A 15,151-nucleotide genomic window follows, 5' to 3' on the forward strand; every position below is an offset into this window, starting at 1 on the left:
ATGGAGGATTGTAAGTTATCAGCCAAATGTGAGGGGTATTTGGGGCTGAGAGTTGAAAGCAATTTTAAGTGTGACAAAGAAATCCTGGGAGGGTTTGGGGTTTTGAATTGAGTGAGTTTGGGGCAGAAGTGTGGGCTTTTGCTTGTGGGTTTTCGGAAAAGGTGCGTCTTAAAAGTGGTGGTGACTTGTGTGTTTGGGTGGGAGCCGAGCCGAGCCGAGCCGAGGTTAAATGGTGGAGGGATTTAAATCGGTCTAAGCAAGCAAGGTGTCGTGTGGCGTCCTTTACATTCGTTTCGAGGTCTTTGTATCAGGGTGTTAGGGGGGTCTTAATAAAGAAGTTTATGGTTCCGCCCAACCCTGTGCCTGTGCAATTTGTCCTTTCTAAAATCCTAAAGAACCATCAGTAAGGGGGGTAAACAGGAGCCGGAAGCTCTCACAAAGAACGAGCAGCAGGTTTCAGGCAGACCAAAGTGCGCCTTTCAGCTAGTTGATGGTCCTCCAGCAAGAGTTGATGCTTACCTGGGGTGTGCGTCCAGTTTTTTTTTTTATTTCCAAAATATACTTTATTCATAAATATCTGTAAAAATTACATTGCCAAACAGTTTCCAAACAGCACCAAAAAATACAAACATTGCAAGGGAGATCAGTTTCCTTCAATACTGTCATGAGTTTCTTCCCAACCCTTCCGTTTCACAATTGTCATGTCAATTACAGTTTTACATTTACAGCAATTGAGAACATTAACGATACAGTTCGAGGGGTGCGTCCAGTTTGAGCAGCATGGCAGGCAAAACCTCAGCACTCACTGGAAAGCAAAAGAAGTCTTGTGTCAGTCAGACAGGGCTCTCGACTGCTCCCTCACACTCGTGGCGGCTGCTAGTTTCCGCTCACCAGCTTTTCCTTGCGCCAGCTGGGGCTCTTCTGGGCTTCTTTCATGGTTATTGGAGCTGGCCGGTCCTGCCGCTGCTAACTTGCTGCTGCTGGAGGGACCTGCTGATTGAAGCAAAGCACTGACTGCGTTCAGGCAGTGAGCCAAGCCCAAGCCCAAGCCGCATTTCCCTGCAGCTCAAGGAGCAACTTGGAGACAGCTGCTATGGGGCTGTTGTGAAAGAATCTGGGCTCAGCAGTCTTAGCCAAGCTGGGGAATTAGCTCAAATGGTAGAGCGCTCGCTTAGCATGTGAGAGGTAGCGGGATCGATGCCTGCATTCTCCATTCTGCTTTTTCCTGGGCTCCAATCTTCACATTCAGCACTTGTGGCAACCAGCTGACAACGTCTTGCCTTGCGCTCCCATCTCCAGTGCTGGAGGCTGTCAAATGCTTTGCAGCACTGCAGCAAGCAAAGCGGCTGGATTTTGGCACGCAACGAGAGCGGAAAGGTCAAGTGAGTGATGGCAAAAGAAAGCACAGTGGGCACACTGCCTTCTCTGAGGATCGAACTCAGGACCTTCAGATTATGAGACTGACGCGCTGCCTACTGCGCTAAGAAGGCACTGCCATTCAGCACGCCCAAGTAGACCAAGTTGCAAAGTGTTCCCAAGTCGCAGGACAAAGTCGACACAAAACTCTCAGCCAGCCAGGAGTCAAAGCTATCAGCTTCCCATCCCTAGACAGACGTCTTATCCATTACAGCATTGGCCCAGGCTGTGGAGAGCAGCTGGCCGTTCACAGTCCCACAGCACAGCGGCAGCAATGGCTAGGCCAAGGCCTGAGCGGCAAACCATCAGCCAGCACTTTTGTCACTTCCCTTCCGTAGCTCAGCTGCTGCGGCGCAGGACTGTAGAGGAAAGCAGAGCAAAATCATCCTTTGGCCGCTGCTTAAATTCACACTTGAAGGAGTATGTGCTTTTTTAGAGTAAGCGTGTAGTAAGCAGCAATTAGCTGAAGGTAGCGCTCTTAACTTGACAAGTCGATGGCTGCTCAACGTGTTGCCGCCAAGGCACGGGATCCCTCGTTTCCTGTCTGCAAACTGCCTGCACGCGACTGTTTCACTTCCGCAGTTTCATCTGCTGGCCAGCAGGGGTTCGTCTTTGCTCCCCCAGAATATATAATATTCCATAAAAATTTGCAACCCTTTTCTATGCAATGTACATTTGCAAAACGCAGCAAAAATAGTGTTGGCGCATACAGCCCGAGGGGGTCTTACACGGGTGCCGGCCACTCGGTAAACTATGGCGGGAGGACCCCCTTACACAGTGGTCTTTCTCCATGGAGCCTTTGGAGCGGCTGCCCCAAGCTTTACTGCATCCCACAGCACGTAGTCCTGGACCTCGGAACGTGCCAGCGAGCGAAACTCAAGTCGTGGACGACTCTTTGCACTGGAAGAATTGGGATCGGAATTCCTCCTCCCCACCCCCACCTCCCGCCCCCCGCCCCCCGACTGGACTTTAAAACTGGACTTTATGGAGTATGGGGAAGGAACCCCAACCCTCACGGACAATAGTACTGTGAATGAGAGCCAAAACCTTACACAAAGCACACAGACGCAGGCTGCATTCCGATGGATCAATTTCAAACATTCCAACATCACAACAGAACTGATAGTGTCAAAGGACTGGAATTTGGGACATTATCATAACAGTGACACAGCATAACTGCCGTCATGTAACACAATTAAGTAATTAGGGAGGCCATTCTTACAACTAACCGGCCCCAGGCCACAGCATTCACTCCTGTCGAGGCAGGAGAGAAACCTTTTCACGTATATCAGCTCTGGAGCCTGGAATACCTCACCCTGGTGGAGTTTATTGTTCTCGGTCATGGAAATAACATCAACATAAGTGGATCTGTCTGGACCAGGCAGGTAACTGACGAAAGAGATTAAAAGGTGCTAAGCGCTCACCATCCAGCAGGATGGCTCCAGGTGATGTGTTTATGATATTTCGATAAGGATCATCATGAAAAGGACAAGATCGAAGAGTTTGGCACTGCAGTCAAGAAGGAGGGTCAGGAAGAGTCAACCTGGCTCGTGGACCTACAAATTCTCACCTCATGGAGGATTGTAAGTTATCAGCCAAATGTGAGGGGTATTTGGGGCTGAGAGTTGAAAGCAATTTTAAGTGTGACAAAGAAATCCTGGGAGGGTTTGGGGTTTTGAATTGAGTGAGTTTGGGGCAGAAGTGTGGGCTTTTGCTTGTGGGTTTTCGGAAAAGGTGCGTCTTAAAAGTGGTGGTGACTTGTGTGTTTGGGTGGGAGCCGAGCCGAGCCGAGCCGAGGTTAAATGGTGGAGGGATTTAAATCGGTCTAAGCAAGCAAGGTGTCGTGTGGCGTCCTTTACATTCGTTTCGAGGTCTTTGTATCAGGGTGTTAGGGGGGTCTTAATAAAGAAGTTTATGGTTCCGCCCAACCCTGTGCCTGTGCAATTTGTCCTTTCTAAAATCCTAAAGAACCATCAGTAAGGGGGGTAAACAGGAGCCGGAAGCTCTCACAAAGAACGAGCAGCAGGTTTCAGGCAGACCAAAGTGCGCCTTTCAGCTAGTTGATGGTCCTCCAGCAAGAGTTGATGCTTACCTGGGGTGTGCGTCCAGTTTTTTTTTTTATTTCCAAAATATACTTTATTCATAAATATCTGTAAAAATTACATTGCCAAACAGTTTCCAAACAGCACCAAAAAATACAAACATTGCAAGGGAGATCAGTTTCCTTCAATACTGTCATGAGTTTCTTCCCAACCCTTCCGTTTCACAATTGTCATGTCAATTACAGTTTTACATTTACAGCAATTGAGAACATTAACGATACAGTTCGAGGGGTGCGTCCAGTTTGAGCAGCATGGCAGGCAAAACCTCAGCACTCACTGGAAAGCAAAAGAAGTCTTGTGTCAGTCAGACAGGGCTCTCGACTGCTCCCTCACACTCGTGGCGGCTGCTAGTTTCCGCTCACCAGCTTTTCCTTGCGCCAGCTGGGGCTCTTCTGGGCTTCTTTCATGGTTATTGGAGCTGGCCGGTCCTGCCGCTGCTAACTTGCTGCTGCTGGAGGGACCTGCTGATTGAAGCAAAGCACTGACTGCGTTCAGGCAGTGAGCCAAGCCCAAGCCCAAGCCCAAGCCCAAGCCGCATTTCCCTGCAGCTCAAGGAGCAACTTGGAGACAGCTGCTATGGGGCTGTTGTGAAAGAATCTGGGCTCAGCAGTCTTGAGCTCAGCAGTCTTAGCCAAGCTGGGGAATTAGCTCAAATGGTAGAGCGCTTGCTTAGCATGTTAGAGGTAGCGGGATCGATGCCTGCATTCTCCATTCTGCTTTTTCCTGGGCTCCAATCTTCACATTCAGCACTTGTGGCAAGCAGCTGACAACGTCTTGCCTTGCGCTCCCATCTCCAGTGCTGGAGGCTGTCAAATGCTTTGCAGCACTGCAGCAAGCAAAGCGGCTGGATTTTGGCACGCAACGAGAGCGGAAAGGTCAAGTGAGTGATGGCAAAAGAAAGCACAGTGGGCACACTGCCTTCTCTGAGGATCGAACTCAGGACCTTCAGATTATGAGACTGACGCGCTGCCTACTGCGCTAAGAAGGCACTGCCATTCAGCACGCCCAAGTAGACCAAGTTGCAAAGTGTTCCCAAGCCGCAGGACAAAGTCGACACAAAACTCTCAGCCAGCCAGGAGTCAAAGCTATCAGCTTCCCATCCCCAGACAGACGTCTTATCCATTACAGCATTGGCCCAGGCTGTGGAGAGCAGCTGGCCGTTCACAGTCCCACAGCACAGCGGCAGCAATGGCTAGGCCAAGGCCTGAGCGGCAAACCATCAGCCAGCACTTTTGTCACTTCCCTTCCGTAGCTCAGCTGCTGCGGCGCAGGACTGTAGAGGAAAGCAGAGCAAAATCATCCTTTGGCCGCTGCTTAAATTCACACTTGAAGGAGTATGTGCTTTTTTAGAGTAAGCGTGTAGTAAGCAGCAATTAGCTGAAGGTAGCGCTCTTAACTTGACAAGTCGATGGCTGCTCAACGTGTTGCCGCCAAGGCACGGGATCCCTCGTTTCCTGTCTGCAAACTGCCTGCACGCGACTGTTTCACTTCCGCAGTTTCATCTGCTGGCCAGCAGGGGTTCGTCTTTGCTCCCCCAGAATATATAATATTCCATAAAAATTTGCAACCCTTTTCTATGCAATGTACATTTGCAAAACGCAGCAAAAATAGTGTTGGCGCATACAGCCCGAGGGGGTCTTACACGGGTGCCGGCCACTCGGTAAACTATGGCGGGAGGACCCCCTTACACAGTGGTCTTTCTCCATGGAGCCTTTGGAGCGGCTGCCCCAAGCTTTACTGCATCCCACAGCACGTAGTCCTGGACCTCGGAACGTGCCAGCGAGCGAAACTCAAGTCGTGGACGACTCTTTGCACTGGAAGAATTGGGATCGGAATTCCTCCTCCCCACCCCCACCTCCCGCCCCCCGCCCCCCGACTGGACTTTAAAACTGGACTTTATGGAGTATGGGGAAGGAACCCCAACCCTCACGGACAATAGTACTGTGAATGAGAGCCAAAACCTTACACAAAGCACACAGACGCAGGCTGCATTCCGATGGATCAATTTCAAACATTCCAACATCACAACAGAACTGATAGTGTCAAAGGACTGGAATTTGGGACATTATCATAACAGTGACACAGCATAACTGCCGTCATGTAACACAATTAAGTAATTAGGGAGGCCATTCTTACAACTAACCGGCCCCAGGCCACAGCATTCACTCCTGTCGAGGCAGGAGAGAAACCTTTTCACGTATATCAGCTCTGGAGCCTGGAATACCTCACCCTGGTGGAGTTTATTGTTCTCGGTCATGGAAATAACATCAACATAAGTGGATCTGTCTGGACCAGGCAGGTAACTGACGAAAGAGATTAAAAGGTGCTAAGCGCTCACCATCCAGCAGGATGGCTCCAGGTGATGTGTTTATGATATTTCGATAAGGATCATCATGAAAAGGACAAGATCGAAGAGTTTGGCACTGCAGTCAAGAAGGAGGGTCAGGAAGAGTCAACCTGGCTCGTGGACCTACAAATTCTCACCTCATGGAGGATTGTAAGTTATCAGCCAAATGTGAGGGGTATTTGGGGCTGAGAGTTGAAAGCAATTTTAAGTGTGACAAAGAAATCCTGGGAGGGTTTGGGGTTTTGAATTGAGTGAGTTTGGGGCAGAAGTGTGGGCTTTTGCTTGTGGGTTTTCGGAAAAGGTGCGTCTTAAAAGTGGTGGTGACTTGTGTGTTTGGGTGGGAGCCGAGCCGAGCCGAGCCGAGGTTAAATGGTGGAGGGATTTAAATCGGTCTAAGCAAGCAAGGTGTCGTGTGGCGTCCTTTACATACGTTTCGAGGTCTTTGTATCAGGGTGTTAGGGGGGTCTTAATAAAGAAGTTTATGGTTCCGCCCAACCCTGTGCCTGTGCAATTTGTCCTTTCTAAAATCCTAAAGAACCATCAGTAAGGGGGGTAAACAGGAGCCGGAAGCTCTCACAAAGAACGAGCAGCAGGTTTCAGGCAGACCAAAGTGCGCCTTTCAGCTAGTTGATGGTCCTCCAGCAAGAGTTGATGCTTACCTGGGGTGTGCGTCCAGTTTTTTTTTTTATTTCCAAAATATACTTTATTCATAAATATCTGTAAAAATTACATTGCCAAACAGTTTCCAAACAGCACCAAAAAATACAAACATTGCAAGGGAGATCAGTTTCCTTCAATACTGTCATGAGTTTCTTCCCAACCCTTCCGTTTCACAATTGTCATGTCAATTACAGTTTTACATTTACAGCAATTGAGAACATTAACGATACAGTTCGAGGGGTGCGTCCAGTTTGAGCAGCATGGCAGGCAAAACCTCAGCACTCACTGGAAAGCAAAAGAAGTCTTGTGTCAGTCAGACAGGGCTCTCGACTGCTCCCTCACACTCGTGGCGGCTGCTAGTTTCCGCTCACCAGCTTTTCCTTGCGCCAGCTGGGGCTCTTCTGGGCTTCTTTCATGGTTATTGGAGCTGGCCGGTCCTGCCGCTGCTAACTTGCTGCTGCTGGAGGGACCTGCTGATTGAAGCAAAGCACTGACTGCGTTCAGGCAGTGAGCCAAGCCCAAGCCCAAGCCCAAGCCCAAGCCGCATTTCCCTGCAGCTCAAGGAGCAACTTGGAGACAGCTGCTATGGGGCTGTTGTGAAAGAATCTGGGCTCAGCAGTCTTGGGCTCAGCAGTCTTAGCCAAGCTGGGGAATTAGCTCAAATGGTAGAGCGCTTGCTTAGCATGTGAGAGGTAGCGGGATCGATGCCTGCATTCTCCATTCTGCTTTTTCCTGGGCTCCAATCTTCACATTCAGCACTTGTGGCAAGCAGCTGACAACGTCTTGCCTTGCGCTCCCATCTCCAGTGCTGGAGGCTGTCAAATGCTTTGCAGCACTGCAGCAAGCAAAGCGGCTGGATTTTGGCACGCAACGAGAGCGGAAAGGTCAAGTGAGTGATGGCAAAAGAAAGCACAGTGGGCACACTGCCTTCTCTGAGGATCGAACTCAGGACCTTCAGATTATGAGACTGACGCGCTGCCTACTGCGCTAAGAAGGCACTGCCATTCAACACGCCCAAGTAGACCAAGTTGCAAAGTGTTCCCAAGCCGCAGGACAAAGTCGACACAAAACTCTCAGCCAGCCAGGAGTCAAAGCTATCAGCTTCCCATCCCCAGACAGACGTCTTATCCATTACAGCATTGGCCCAGGCTGTGGAGAGCAGCTGGCCGTTCACAGTCCCACAGCACAGCGGCAGCAATGGCTAGGCCAAGGCCTGAGCGGCAAACCATCAGCCAGCACTTTTGTCACTTCCCTTCCGTAGCTCAGCTGCTGCGGCGCAGGACTGTAGAGGAAAGCAGAGCAAAATCATCCTTTGGCCGCTGCTTAAATTCACACTTGAAGGAGTATGTGCTTTTTTAGAGTAAGCGTGTAGTAAGCAGCAATTAGCTGAAGGTAGCGCTCTTAACTTGACAAGTCGATGGCTGCTCAACGTGTTGCCGCCAAGGCACGGGATCCCTCGTTTCCTGTCTGCAAACTGCCTGCACGCGACTGTTTCACTTCCGCAGTTTCATCTGCTGGCCAGCAGGGGTTCGTCTTTGCTCCCCCAGAATATATAATATTCCATAAAAATTTGCAACCCTTTTCTATGCAATGTACATTTGCAAAACGCAGCAAAAATAGTGTTGGCGCATACAGCCCGAGGGGGTCTTACACGGGTGCCGGCCACTCGGTAAACTATGGCGGGAGGACCCCCTTACACAGTGGTCTTTCTCCATGGAGCCTTTGGAGCGGCTGCCCCAAGCTTTACTGCATCCCACAGCACGTAGTCCTGGACCTCGGAACGTGCCAGCGAGCGAAACTCAAGTCGTGGACGACTCTTTGCACTGGAAGAATTGGGATCGGAATTCCTCCTCCCCACCCCCACCTCCCGCCCCCCGCCCCCCGACTGGACTTTAAAACTGGACTTTATGGAGTATGGGGAAGGAACCCCAACCCTCACGGACAATAGTACTGTGAATGAGAGCCAAAACCTTACACAAAGCACACAGACGCAGGCTGCATTCCGATGGATCAATTTCAAACATTCCAACATCACAACAGAACTGATAGTGTCAAAGGACTGGAATTTGGGACATTATCATAACAGTGACACAGCATAACTGCCGTCATGTAACACAATTAAGTAATTAGGGAGGCCATTCTTACAACTAACCGGCCCCAGGCCACAGCATTCACTCCTGTCGAGGCAGGAGAGAAACCTTTTCACGTATATCAGCTCTGGAGCCTGGAATACCTCACCCTGGTGGAGTTTATTGTTCTCGGTCATGGAAATAACATCAACATAAGTGGATCTGTCTGGACCAGGCAGGTAACTGACGAAAGAGATTAAAAGGTGCTAAGCGCTCACCATCCAGCAGGATGGCTCCAGGTGATGTGTTTATGATATTTCGATAAGGATCATCATGAAAAGGACAAGATCGAAGAGTTTGGCACTGCAGTCAAGAAGGAGGGTCAGGAAGAGTCAACCTGGCTCGTGGACCTACAAATTCTCACCTCATGGAGGATTGTAAGTTATCAGCCAAATGTGAGGGGTATTTGGGGCTGAGAGTTGAAAGCAATTTTAAGTGTGACAAAGAAATCCTGGGAGGGTTTGGGGTTTTGAATTGAGTGAGTTTGGGGCAGAAGTGTGGGCTTTTGCTTGTGGGTTTTCGGAAAAGGTGCGTCTTAAAAGTGGTGGTGACTTGTGTGTTTGGGTGGGAGCCGAGCCAAGCCGAGCCGAGGTTAAATGGTGGAGGGATTTAAATCGGTCTAAGCAAGCAAGGTGTCGTGTGGCGTTCTTTACATTCGTTTCGAGGTCTTTGTATCAGGGTGTTAGGGGGGTCTTAATAAAGAAGTTTACGGTTCCGCCCAACCCTGTGCCTGTGCAATTTGTCCTTTCTAAAATCCTAAAGAACCATCAGTAAGGGGGGTAAACAGGAGCCGGAAGCTCTCACAAAGAACGAGCAGCAGGTTTCAGGCAGACCAAAGTGCGCCTTTCAGCTAGTTGATGGTCCTCCAGCAAGAGTTGATGCTTACCTGGGGTGTGCGTCCAGTTTTTTTTTTTATTTCCAAAATATACTTTATTCATAAATATCTGTAAAAATTACATTGCCAAACAGTTTCCAAACAGCACCAAAAAATACAAACATTGCAAGGGAGATCAGTTTCCTTCAATACTGTCATGAGTTTCTTCCCAACCCTTCCGTTTCACAATTGTCATGTCAATTACAGTTTTACATTTACAGCAATTGAGAACATTAACGATACAGTTCGAGGGGTGCGTCCAGTTTGAGCAGCATGGCAGGCAAAACCTCAGCACTCACTGGAAAGCAAAAGAAGTCTTGTGTCAGTCAGACAGGGCTCTCGACTGCTCCCTCACACTCGTGGCGGCTGCTAGTTTCCGCTCACCAGCTTTTCCTTGCGCCAGCTGGGGCTCTTCTGGGCTTCTTTCATGGTTATTGGAGCTGGCCGGTCCTGCCGCTGCTAACTTGCTGCTGCTGGAGGGACCTGCTGATTGAAGCAAAGCACTGACTGCGTTCAGGCAGTGAGCCAAGCCCAAGCCCAAGCCCAAGCCCAAGCCGCATTTCCCTGCAGCTCAAGGAGCAACTTGGAGACAGCTGCTATGGGGCTGTTGTGAAAGAATCTGGGCTCAGCAGTCTTAGCCAAGCTGGGGAATTAGCTCAAATGGTAGAGTGCTTGCTTAGCATGTGAGAGGTAGTGGGATCGATGCCTGCATTCTCCATTCTGCTTTTTCCTGGGCTCCAATCTTCACATTCAGCACTTGTGGCAAGCAGCTGACAACGTCTTGCCTTGCGCTCCCATCTCCAGTGCTGGAGGCTGTCAAATGCTTTGCAGCACTGCAGCAAGCAAAGCGGCTGGATTTTGGCACGCAACGAGAGCGGAAAGGTCAAGTGAGTGATGGCAAAAGAAAGCACAGTGGGCACACTGCCTTCTCTGAGGATCGAACTCAGGACCTTCAGATTATGAGACTGACGCGCTGCCTACTGCGCTAAGAAGGCACTGCCATGCAGCACGCCCAAGTAGACCAAGTTGCAAAGTGTTCCCAAGCCGCAGGACAAAGTCGACACAAAACTCTCAGCCAGCCAGGAGTCAAAGCTATCAGCTTCCCATCCCTAGACAGACGTCTTATCCATTACAGCATTGGCCCAGGCTGTGGAGAGCAGCTGGCCGTTCACAGTCCCACAGCACAACGGCAGCAATGGCTAGGCCAAGGCCTGAGCGGCAAACCATCAGCAAGCACTTTTGTCACTTCCCTTCCGTAGCTCAGCTGCTGCGGCGCAGGACTGTAGAGGAAAGCAGAGCAAAATCATCCTTAGGCCGCTGCTTAAATTCACACTTGAAGGAGTATGTGCTTTTTTAGAGTAAGCGTGTAGTAAGCAGCAATTAGCTGAAGGTAGCGCTCTTAACTTGACAAGTCGATGGCTGCTCAACGTGTTGCCGCCAAGGCACGGGATCCCTCGTTTCCTGTCTGCAAACTGCCTGCACGCGACTGTTTCACTTCCGCAGTTTCATCTGCTGGCCAGCAGGGGTTCGTCTTTGCTCCCCCAGAATATATAATATTCCATAAAAATTTGCAACCCTTTTCTATGCAATGTACATTTGCAAAACGCAGCAAAAATAGTGTTGGCGCATACAGCCCGAGGGGGTCTTACACGGGTGCCGGCCACTCGGTAAACTATGGCGGGAGGACCCCCTTACACAGTGGTCTTTCTCCATGGAGCCTTTGGAGCGGCTGCCCCAAGCTTTACTGCATCCCACAGCACGTAGTCCTGGACCTCGGAACGTGCCAGCGAGCGAAACTCAAGTCGTGGACGACTCTTTGCACTGGAAGAATTGGGATCGGAATTCCTCCTCCCCACCCCCACCTCCCGCCCCCCGCCCCCCGACTGGACTTTAAAACTGGACTTTATGGAGTATGGGGAAGGAACCCCAACCCTCACGGACAATAGTACTGTGAATGAGAGCCAAAACCTTACACAAAGCACACAGACGCAGGCTGCATTCCGATGGATCAATTTCAAACATTCCAACATCACAACAGAACTGATAGTGTCAAAGGACTGGAATTTGGGACATTATCATAACAGTGACACAGCATAACTGCCGTCATGTAACACAATTAAGTAATTAGGGAGGCCATTCTTACAACTAACCGGCCCCAGGCCACAGCATTCACTCCTGTCGAGGCAGGAGAGAAACCTTTTCACGTATATCAGCTCTGGAGCCTGGAATACCTCACCCTGGTGGAGTTTATTGTTCTCGGTCATGGAAATAACATCAACATAAGTGGATCTGTCTGGACCAGGCAGGTAACTGACGAAAGAGATTAAAAGGTGCTCAGCGCTCACCATCCAGCAGGATGGCTCCAGGTGATGTGTTTATGATATTTCGATAAGGATCATCATGAAAAGGACAAGATCGAAGAGTTTGGCACTGCAGTCAAGAAGGAGGGTCAGGAAGAGTCAACCTGGCTCGTGGACCTACAAATTCTCACCTCATGGAGGATTGTAAGTTATCAGCCAAATGTGAGGGGTATTTGGGGCTGAGAGTTGAAAGCAATTTTAAGTGTGACAAAGAAATCCTGGGAGGGTTTGGGGTTTTGAATTGAGTGAGTTTGGGGCAGAAGTGTGGGCTTTTGCTTGTGGGTTTTCGGAAAAGGTGCGTCTTAAAAGTGGTGGTGACTTGTGTGTTTGGGTGGGAGCCGAGCCGAGCCGAGCCGAGGTTAAATGGTGGAGGGATTTAAATCGGTCTAAGCAAGCAAGGTGTCGTGTGGCGTTCTTTACATTCGTTTCGAGGTCTTTGTATCAGGGTGTTAGGGGGGTCTTAATAAAGAAGTTTACGGTTCCGCCCAACCCTGTGCCTGTGCAATTTGTCCTTTCTAAAATCCTAAAGAACCATCAGTAAGGGGGGTAAACAGGAGCCGGAAGCTCTCACAAAGAACGAGCAGCAGGTTTCAGGCAGACCAAAGTGCGCCTTTCAGCTAGTTGATGGTCCTCCAGCAAGAGTTGATGCTTACCTGGGGTGTGCGTCCAGTTTTTTTTTTTATTTCCAAAATATACTTTATTCATAAATATCTGTAAAAATTACATTGCCAAACAGTTTCCAAACAGCACCAAAAAATACAAACATTGCAAGGGAGATCAGTTTCCTTCAATACTGTCATGAGTTTCTTCCCAACCCTTCCGTTTCACAATTGTCATGTCAATTACAGTTTTACATTTACAGCAATTGAGAACATTAACGATACAGTTCGAGGGGTGCGTCCAGTTTGAGCAGCATGGCAGGCAAAACCTCAGCACTCACTGGAAAGCAAAAGAAGTCTTGTGTCAGTCAGACAGGGCTCTCGACTGCTCCCTCACACTCGTGGCGGCTGCTAGTTTCCGCTCACCAGCTTTTCCTTGCGCCAGCTGGGGCTCTTCTGGGCTTCTTTCATGGTTATTGGAGCTGGCCGGTCCTGCCGCTGCTAACTTGCTGCTGCTGGAGGGACCTGCTGATTGAAGCAAAGCACTGACTGCGTTCAGGCAGTGAGCCAAGCCCAAGCCCAAGCCCAAGCCCAAGCCGCATTTCCCTGCAGCTCAAGGAGCAACTTGGAGACAGCTGCTATGGGGCTGTTGTGAAAGAATCTGGGCTCAGCAGTCTTAGCCAAGCTGGGGAATTAGCTCAAATGGGAGAGCGCTTGCTTAGCATGTGTGAGGTAGTGGGATCGATGCCTGTATTCTCCATTCTGCTTTTTCCTGGGCTCCAATCTTCACATTCAGCACTTGTGGCAACCAGCTGACAACGTCTTGCCTTGCGCTCCCATCTCCAGTGCTGGAGGCTGTCAAATGCTTTGCAGCACTGCAGCAAGCAAAGCGGCTGGATTTTGGCACGCAACGAGAGCGGAAAGGTCAATTGAGTGATGGCAAAAGAAAGCACAGTGGGCACACTGCCTTCTCTGAGGATCGAACTCAGGACCTTCAGATTATGAGACTGACGCGCTGCCTACTGCGCTAAGAAGGCACTGCCATGCAGCACGCCCAAGTAGACCAAGTTGCAAAGTGTTCCCAAGCCGCAGGACAAAGTCGACACAAAACTCTCAGCCAGCCAGGAGTCAAAGCTATCAGCTTCCCATCCCTAGACAGACGTCTTATCCATTACAGCATTGGCCCAGGCTGTGGAGAGCAGCTGGCCGTTCACAGTCCCACAGCACAACGGCAGCAATGGCTAGGCCAAGGCCTGAGCGGCAAACCATCAGCAAGCACTTTTGTCACTTCCCTTCCGTAGCTCAGCTGCTGCGGCGCAGGACTGTAGAGGAAAGCAGAGCAAAATCATCCTTAGGCCGCTGCTTAAATTCACACTTGAAGGAGTATGTGCTTTTTTAGAGTAAGCGTGTAGTAAGCAGCAATTAGCTGAAGGTAGCGCTCTTAACTTGACAAGTCGATGGCTGCTCAACGTGTTGCCGCCAAGGCACGGGATCCCTCGTTTCCTGTCTGCAAACTGCCTGCACGCGACTGTTTCACTTCCGCAGTTTCATCTGCTGGCCAGCAGGGGTTCGTCTTTGCTCCCCCAGAATATATAATATTCCATAAAAATTTGCAACCCTTTTCTATGCAATGTACATTTGCAAAACGCAGCAAAAATAGTGTTGGCGCATACAGCCCGAGGGGGTCTTACACGGGTGCCGGCCACTCGGTAAACTATGGCGGGAGGACCCCCTTACACAGTGGTCTTTCTCCATGGAGCCTTTGGAGCGGCTGCCCCAAGCTTTACTGCATCCCACAGCACGTAGTCCTGGACCTCGGAACGTGCCAGCGAGCGAAACTCAAGTCGTGGACGACTCTTTGCACTGGAAGAATTGGGATCGGAATTCCTCCTCCCCACCCCCACCTCCCGCCCCCCGCCCCCCGACTGGACTTTAAAACTGGACTTTATGGAGTATGGGGAAGGAACCCCAACCCTCACGGACAATAGTACTGTGAATGAGAGCCAAAACCTTACACAAAGCACACAGACGCAGGCTGCATTCCGATGGATCAATTTCAAACATTCCAACATCACAACAGAACTGATAGTGTCAAAGGACTGGAATTTGGGACATTATCATAACAGTGACACAGCATAACTGCCGTCATGTAACACAATTAAGTAATTAGGGAGGCCATTCTTACAACTAACCGGCCCCAGGCCACAGCATTCACTCCTGTCGAGGCAGGAGAGAAACCTTTTCACGTATATCAGCTCTGGAGCCTGGAATACCTCACCCTGGTGGAGTTTATTGTTCTCGGTCATGGAAATAACATCAACATAAGTGGATCTGTCTGGACCAGGCAGGTAACTGACGAAAGAGATTAAAAGGTGCTAAGCGCTCACCATCCAGCAGGATGGCTCCAGGTGATGTGTTTATGATATTTCGATAAGGATCATCATGAAAAGGACAAGATCGAAGAGTTTGGCACTGCAGTCAAGAAGGAGGGTCAGGAAGAGTCAACCTGGCTCGTGGACCTACAAATTCTCACCTCATGGAGGATTGTAAGTTATCAGCCAAATGTGAGGGGTATTTGGGGCTGAGAGTTGAAAGCAATTTTAAGTGTGACAAAGAAATCCTGGGAGGGTTTGGGGTTTTGAATTGAGTGAGTTTGGGGCAGAA

General features: G+C 49.9%; 5 non-coding genes across 5 annotated transcripts; all 5 read right to left on the minus strand.

Annotated features, from left to right (window-relative positions):
- Positions 1-1,417: 1,417 nt before the first annotated feature.
- Positions 1,418-1,490, minus strand: trnam-cau (transfer RNA methionine (anticodon CAU)). Its single transcript has one exon. It is a non-coding gene; the product is annotated as a tRNA-Met (tRNA).
- Positions 1,491-4,433: 2,943 nt separating this feature from the next.
- Positions 4,434-4,506, minus strand: trnam-cau (transfer RNA methionine (anticodon CAU)). The gene has a single exon. It is a non-coding gene; the product is annotated as a tRNA-Met (tRNA).
- Positions 4,507-7,449: 2,943 nt separating this feature from the next.
- Positions 7,450-7,522, minus strand: trnam-cau (transfer RNA methionine (anticodon CAU)). Its single transcript has one exon. It is a non-coding gene; the product is annotated as a tRNA-Met (tRNA).
- Positions 7,523-10,450: 2,928 nt separating this feature from the next.
- On the minus strand, positions 10,451-10,523 carry trnam-cau (transfer RNA methionine (anticodon CAU)). Its single transcript has one exon. It is a non-coding gene; the product is annotated as a tRNA-Met (tRNA).
- A 2,928-nt stretch (positions 10,524-13,451) lies between these two features.
- On the minus strand, positions 13,452-13,524 carry trnam-cau (transfer RNA methionine (anticodon CAU)). Its single transcript has one exon. It is a non-coding gene; the product is annotated as a tRNA-Met (tRNA).
- Between the last annotated feature and the right edge of the window lie 1,627 nt (positions 13,525-15,151).

Source organism: Heterodontus francisci, chromosome 5 (assembly GCF_036365525.1).
Source record: "Heterodontus francisci isolate sHetFra1 chromosome 5, sHetFra1.hap1, whole genome shotgun sequence".
Taxonomy (NCBI): domain Eukaryota; kingdom Metazoa; phylum Chordata; class Chondrichthyes; order Heterodontiformes; family Heterodontidae; genus Heterodontus; species Heterodontus francisci.